General features: G+C 46.9%; 1 protein-coding gene across 1 annotated transcript in view; it reads left to right on the top strand.

Moving 5' to 3' along the window:
• Window positions 1-6,615, top strand: part of NPAS2 (neuronal PAS domain protein 2) — a 108,833-nt gene that overhangs the window by 588 nt on the left and 101,630 nt on the right.

Genomic DNA, 6,615 nt, shown 5'->3' with positions numbered 1-6,615 from the left:
CGGGGCGGGGGGGGGGTTCGTTTCGGGTGGACTGGAACAGGGTCTGCGCTTTAACCGGGCGGTGTTGGGTGAAGGAAAACTTCCAGTGAGACGGGTGGGATTTTGGGATGGGCGAAGGCCGGGGGTGGGCGCAGAGGTGGCGTGGGGTGCCGGGGAGAGCCCTGCTCGCTGCTGTGGCCCCCACAGGGCTCCCTCCGGCTGGACGGGAGGGGCAAACGACAAACCCGCGGGTGAGGGGCAACACGGGGATGGGGGGAGGAAACGCTAAATCCCCGGCTGAGGGGGGGCAACACGGGAGTCTTTTCACCCACGAGCCGTGCGTGTGGTCACTGCTCTGGTTTGTCAATTAGCAAGCACGCTCATCCAGAAACTTTCCTCCGTACTCCTTTAACTGCCTTACAGGATGGCAGTTTACTTTCACTCAAGTGACTCAGAAATAATTAGCGGTTATAAGCGTTACAGCCAGCAGAGGAACTTTAATCTTTTCACGGTGATATATCTCCAGAAGGACTGGAGGGTTTCTTTGGACCCGGGGCGGCCAACCTGAGCCTGCAGCTCAACAAGTGGCCGCCTCTCCAACTGGAAAATGATCACTCCTTCACTCCGGTGTGAAATGTTAATTTGTATCCCACCGTGGGTTTAGTTTGTTTGGTGATACTAAATAATTAGTGTTCAGAGTTTTCAGACCTAGCCAGCTCATCCGCTGATCCGTGGCTGATTGGGAGAGCTGTCGGCAGGCGGAGGGCCCAATCCTGCATACATTTCTGTAGAGGAATATTGACGGAGTTGGTCTGCAACAGGAGTATTCAGAGAATATAATTGCCAAGCTGCGTGCTGTCTCCCCTGAACACGTGAAAACGAAGGTTTTCCAGAGCCAGATATCCAAGACCAGGGTGATTCCCCAAACTGGCAGCACCTCTGTGCCCTGCTCCGAAGCCTGGAGACAGTAAGCTTGCCTAAAATTGCTTTCCCTCCCCGATAAAAGGTGCTGCCCTGTGTGTGCAGGATTGAACCCACCGACTGGACTTGGCAGAATTACAGCTATTGCCCCGTTTCCTAGCCCAGAGCATGGAAAAGCACTTGAAGGAGTTGTTATTTTATCACAGGCAGCAGTGTTGTCCACCGTTGAAATTATCTAGTGCTTTCCAGTACAATGCTCTGCTTTCAGGTGCTTCTGCATTCGGTAAGCTTACAACCAGGCTGACATTTTCCAGGTTGAGTGTTTGCTGAAGACAGGCTCTCTTTGGGAAGTTTCAGCTGAAAGGGTTCAGCTATTTCTGAGAATGTGGTTAAGAGGGAAGTGTATTCTTTGGCCACGCATCTGACGAAGATGGTTTAGGTATGCATCATCCTGCATTAGGAGACCTTGCTCTTTCTTTTTCTGTGAATCTGCGTTTTTTGGCTAAGTTGAGAAAACAGTTTCATTGAGACTGTTGAATTCTTGTGGCTTCGTGTTTTGGAGCAGGAAAAAGATACTTGGCTTGGGATCAATCTTGTGACGGGGGTGTGCCTTATGTTGAGCCTATGAAAAGCTTCCAGAATTTGTCTCAGTTATCATTTTGTCACAACGTGCTCTCGGTGGAGGGATGTTAAGGGCTTGGCCATTACACTTGCTGAAGACACTCTCAGCATGGAGCTCGCTGAACGTGAGATAATTATTACGTGCTGAGCAACTGCTCATCTTCCTGGGAAGAATGAGAGCACTCCAGTTGGTGGCTGAAGGTCCAAGTGGACTTCTCCCCCCCCTGTTACATTGAGCAGCATAAGGAGGGAGCATGATGACCATCTCAGTTGAGTGTCTCAGTGTCTTCTGTGGCAGGGTGTGCCTGCTGATGTGGAGGCAAGGTGGAGGAAACTGCTAAATTCACATGCAAGAAGTGGTGAGACTAGAGTGGAGAGGAAGGAGCACTGATGACGGAGGCATAGGGAAACTGAAGAGCAGGGACCTCGAATTAAGTCAGAGGACTTGATGGAGTCATAGATGACAAAGCTTGGCAACAAGGTGCATGGAAAAGGCTGGAACTGTAGACAGAGATGGAAAACCCAGACCAAACAAGTAAAGAAGGAAAGGAAAAGAGAAGCAAAAAAGTGGTGAGAGACTTGCAGTGGAGCAGGAGATCTGAGCCTGCAAAAGCAGAGGTTCCCAGTCTTTCAGTGACTGGGTCATGCTACTCCTACGTTTTCATCCTTCTCATCTTCCTCCTCACACTTCAGCCCCTGCCACTGCTTCTTCGCCCATCCCCTGGTCTCCTCACATAAATTGTTCTTGTCTCCTTGCCATGAGGAGCAACTATTGTTGCTCCAGTCCTGGACCTCGGATCTGGAGAGGAGCTATCTCCATTGTGGAGCCCAGGCCTTGGAGTTGTGCTGAGCCCATGTGTTTGCTCTCCTCCTTATACTGTACCCCACTACTCTGGAGTTGTGCTGAGCCCATGTGTATGTTCTCCTCCTTATACCCTGCTGTCACTCAGCACCCCAAGGAGCAGGACCTGACACCAGGACCAGTCTTAGGTCTCCACCGTGGCATCTGCCCACCTTCCTCCAGCACTAGGTTTGCCATGGACAGGATAGTAACTTCATATGCCCCAGTGAAGTCTCACACTAGATTTTTATGCTGTGGACCGAAAGGGTCCCCCATCCTGAAGGACTCAGTGACTGCTGCAGTAGACTAGGGTGGGTTTTCCACTTCTGAAACTGGAGGAAGAATTTATAGCTCAGAATATTAAAAATACATCAAAATAGTGAAGCCCCATGGAAAATAATAGTATGTAATCATGAAACTGATGTGGCATTGTAATACCTTCATTTAAGGTAGGAAAATTGAGATCAACAACTGATGGTTTTGATTTGGAGCTCTAGCGTTCTTTAAGGATAGGACATTTTGCACAGCAAATGTAATGATTTAAATAATAATTGCCTGTGTTCAACCGTAAGTTTAGAGCAATCAGATTACTTACATCACTATACAATCCATGATTGGCAAATATCATACCACTGAAAATTACAGTCAAACATGTATTTTATGTGTATTTAGTTGCTCTTCTTTCTTTCTAAGCTGAATTTAAGTAACTTCCATTTGTGCTTACAGTTTTGCTTTCAGGCTCTTAGGGCAGACACACTTTAGTTGCCGATTTTGTAGAGGGATCATTATCTGTAAAAAATAATTTTCCTACATTTGGCTTTTCTTTCTGTTGATCCCTGATCTTATTAAAACTTGTTCTTGAAAAACTGGGCTGAGGCCATGAAAATATTTGTATTTTAGCTAATTTAATTCAGTCAGAAATCAGCAGTGGCTGATACACGGACTTTATGAGACTGATTGCTGAAGTTTGAAAAGGAAACACCATGTAATAGTATTTAAGTAGAATGCATAGATGGTGGTGGATTTGTTTATGTAGCAGTGCTTTTGGTATTTCACAGATTTTGGGGAGGGAACTAAAGCCATTACTCTTTGTTGTGACCTGCTATGGGCCACACAAGATATAAACCAGTACATTGCCAGCTGAATTCAGAAATATGGGAGTTGTGGGGCAGAAAAGGCAAATGGGTGAGAAGGGATGTGGTCCGTAGGCTCATGCGCCAACTAAGCAGCTGAGAAACTGCAGACATGGTTCACACTCTGCTCCTTGCATTTGTCTTGGGGTGGCTCAGGGATGTCAGAGATTAGGCTGAGGGATTTTGGGGCATGGATTTCTTGGCCTTGTACACACAAATTTGATATACATTTTAGGGACAGGGGGATAAATACTGGTTTTTATGCTTCTGTTCCTGTGTCTCTTCCCCCTGAAGGCAAACCATGAAGCACAGCTCAATCCAAACAAAATGTTGTGTTTAATTACACTTTGGTAAAGACATTTCTGTTGCTTTATCCAAGGACCGTGGCAGAGATGGGTGTTTCTTGCACGCTGCCAGCCATGTTTGGGAGGAATAGTCTTATTCACCCCCGATGCTAGTTTTAATCCTGCTTCAGTCTGAAAATTCAAATGTGGCTTCAGAAAAATAAAACTCTCACAAAAGTTAGGTCACTGGTGAGCTTGAACCTTTGTCACTAGGGAACAGCATTGCCACATGCTTTGCCCCATACTCTGTCAGTACCTGTCTGCTGTTCCTTGTCCTCTCCTTTGCTTGCAAGCTCTTTGAGGCAACACCATCTCTTTCTTCTATGCCCATACAGCAGGTGGCATGCCCAGAGGTCCAAAATACTCCAAAAGTTACCATGTAAGTAATGGGAACAAGGAGATTGTCTCACCTTCTTCTGTGTGGGCACAAGTCTGTGTAAAACAGCTGGTCTTCTTCTGGCTTGATTATGACAGAAGGTGTTTTTCAGCTGTTTTACCACTGTTCTTAGGGATCTGTGCATAAAATGGAAGATTTAAAGCCAGTTGAAATGATTATGTGGGAAAAAAATCTGAAGGGATGTTTATGCTCATTTGAGATCAGAATGGAAATTTGGAAGTTCAGGTGTGAGACCTCTTTGTCATTTCAAAACACACAAGAAGTGCCAGCATTATAGAGCATCATCTACTGGGACATTGCAACCACCTTTTCTCTTTGAGTGTCTTTGTGTCAGATGAATATAATATGTGTGTCAGGCTGAAAGCTAATAGAAGAAAGTATAACTGACCCAAAGAAAAATCATAGAAATTCATTGCTACAAGTTACTGAAGATGCAGAAAATTAGATAAAATCTTCCATAGACAACTCAGAAAAAAATCAATGCTCAGATGTGAGTTTAAAAAAACCAACCAAACAAGTAGAACCTCAGGGATTATTAAGAAAAGAATGGAAAATAATGAAATGTAATCCCATTATTTCACTGAAAAACTACCAAGTACTCACATCTTCAGTATCATGTGTTGTTGATCCCCCCACCTCGGAGGCCTCGAAGGTCTATAATGGCGAGGGAGGAGATTCAGAGAGAGGCAGCAAGGGTGATCAGAGGAACAGAGTGGCTCCTGCCTGAGGACTAACAACACTGATAAAGAGATGCACCAGAAATCTGTAAAATTATGTAAAACGTGGCCAGGGCGTCCTGGGAATGACTGTTCACAGCGACAGCAGCAGAGGGCATTGGGTGAAACAGGCAGTTGTGGGGATGGAAACAAAAGGAGGTGGCTCTTCACGTGGCATGGTCGGGCTGCCGAGCTCCTCACCACAGGATGTGGATGCTGAGAGGTTACATCAGCTAATGAGGTGACTGGATGAGTTCATGGAAGAGAAATCCATCAAAGGCCATTAAATACAAAACCACTGCCTCTGGCTTAGGAAGTTTTGCCATGCAAATTCTTGGAAGCTTGGTGCGTATCCTGAGGAAATCTCAGCATTGGTTTGCCTTGTTCTTGTGCTTATCCCTCGGCACCCGTGTCTGGCCAGGGTGTCCCCTGGCTGTGTCTGCTCTGCAAAATGAAGTGGACCAGTGTCCGTCCCACCTGGGTTCCCAAGGCCAAGGGGCTCCTGGTGCTTTGCACTGTCACTGCTTAGGGATGGCCCCCTTATAGCACATCTCCCGTGGAAAGAGCTAGCTCGAAGAAGCTGGTCGAAGTGCTCTGAAAGCAGAGCCAGGGCATGAGCTAAAACTTCAGCAGCGCTGCAAAAAAAAGCAGGGTACGGTGCTCGAGCTCGCTCCCTGGTGTCCTATTATTGAGCTGTGCGGGCATGGCGAGGACAGACAGCCTTATCTGCCTGGGTTCAAGCAGGTTCAGAAAGCAATTATACGGGCGGAAGCAATCCCACCAAGAGGCATTGAATACCAAGATACAATGCCTGGCTGAAGAAGTCTCCGCTGGGAGACCGTAATATTGCTCCACGCCTGCCCTGCTCATTCAGGCTTCCCCAGCCTTTGCTGCTGCCCAGTGTCAGGGAGAGGACTCGGGGCAAGGTGGCTATTTTTCTTGACCCAGTGTTGCTGTAGTTACAGTTTTATCTGTCTGTGCAAGCCCAGGCTTTGAAATGCTGAACGCAGAAAGTGAGGATGTGTTGGAAATTAGTTTTCTCCAGCTATTTAACCGCTGCACTTAGGCACTGGTTAAAACGATCCTGTTGGGTTGACTGCTGTTTGCTAAACCAGACAATTTACTTAATCATCTGAAAGGCAGATTTTGAAGCCCTGGATCGCGCTTACCATGGCCGTGCTAAACAAAAGACTGTGTGTTGCTGTTCACTTAAGCGACGGTCAAAGCACAACGTATTCCAGTGCAGCTCATGCTGATGATATTTCCTAGCTTTTAGAAGAGCTGTACTGCTATTAAAACAAGAGCAACAATCCCAAACTCAGCAATGTCTAGGTCCTTCTTCTGGTGGTTTCTTCAAATTTCTAGATGCTAGCTGATACAGAAACTCCAGTGCAGCCCTTAATGGAGCTCACGGCTGCCTGGCTGTGCATTTTTCGGGCTACCTTATGTAATAAAATGGCAGGCCCTCGCTCTGCCTGCGTGGCTGAGGTTGCATAAGCAGCCTGGGGAAACAGCCCGAGCTTCAAGAGCCCTCCTGAATCCCGCACGTCTTGTTTGATCTCATTTAACAGTATTTAATAAGAGATATTAACCTCTACCTCCCTACCCTCTACCCCCCCCCCCCCCCCCCCCCCCTCCCTCGCCTTGTGTGATGAGTTTTTTT

This window comes from Calidris pugnax, unplaced genomic scaffold (genome assembly GCF_001431845.1).
Source record: "Calidris pugnax isolate Ruff unplaced genomic scaffold, ASM143184v1 scaffold303, whole genome shotgun sequence".
NCBI classification, from domain to species: Eukaryota; Metazoa; Chordata; class Aves; order Charadriiformes; family Scolopacidae; genus Calidris; species Calidris pugnax.
This window is presented reverse-complemented; position numbering and strand designations above follow the sequence as displayed.